Raw genomic sequence first — 446 nt, forward strand, 5'->3', positions numbered from 1 at the left:
GAGCATCTCTCTTATGAGGACAGGCTGAGAGACCTGGGTCTGTTCAGCCTTGAGAAGAGACAATTGAGAGGGTACCTTGTCAATGTCTAGAAGTATCTGAAGGGAGGGTGCCAAGAGGATGGATCCAGGCTCTTCTCAGGGGTAGGACAAGAGGCAATGGGCAGAAACTAATGCACAAAAGTTCCACCTAAAATGAGGAAGAACTTCTTTACTGTGCGGGTGACCGAACACTGGAATAGATTGACCAGAGAGGTTGTGGAGTCTCCCTCACTGGAAATATTCAAGAAGCATCTGGATGCAATCCTGTGCCATGTGCTCTGGGATGACCCTGCTTGGGCAGGGAGGTTGGACCAGGTGACCCGCTGTGGTCCCCTCCAACTTCTGTGATTCTGTGATCCCGTGATTGCGTGGGGCGGGACAGCAGGACAACGTCACGGAGCGGCGGG

Source organism: Manacus vitellinus, unplaced genomic scaffold, assembly GCF_001715985.3.
Source record: "Manacus vitellinus isolate BGI_N305 unplaced genomic scaffold, ASM171598v3 scaffold_2_pilon, whole genome shotgun sequence".
In the NCBI taxonomy this organism is placed as follows: Eukaryota; Metazoa; Chordata; class Aves; order Passeriformes; family Pipridae; genus Manacus; species Manacus vitellinus.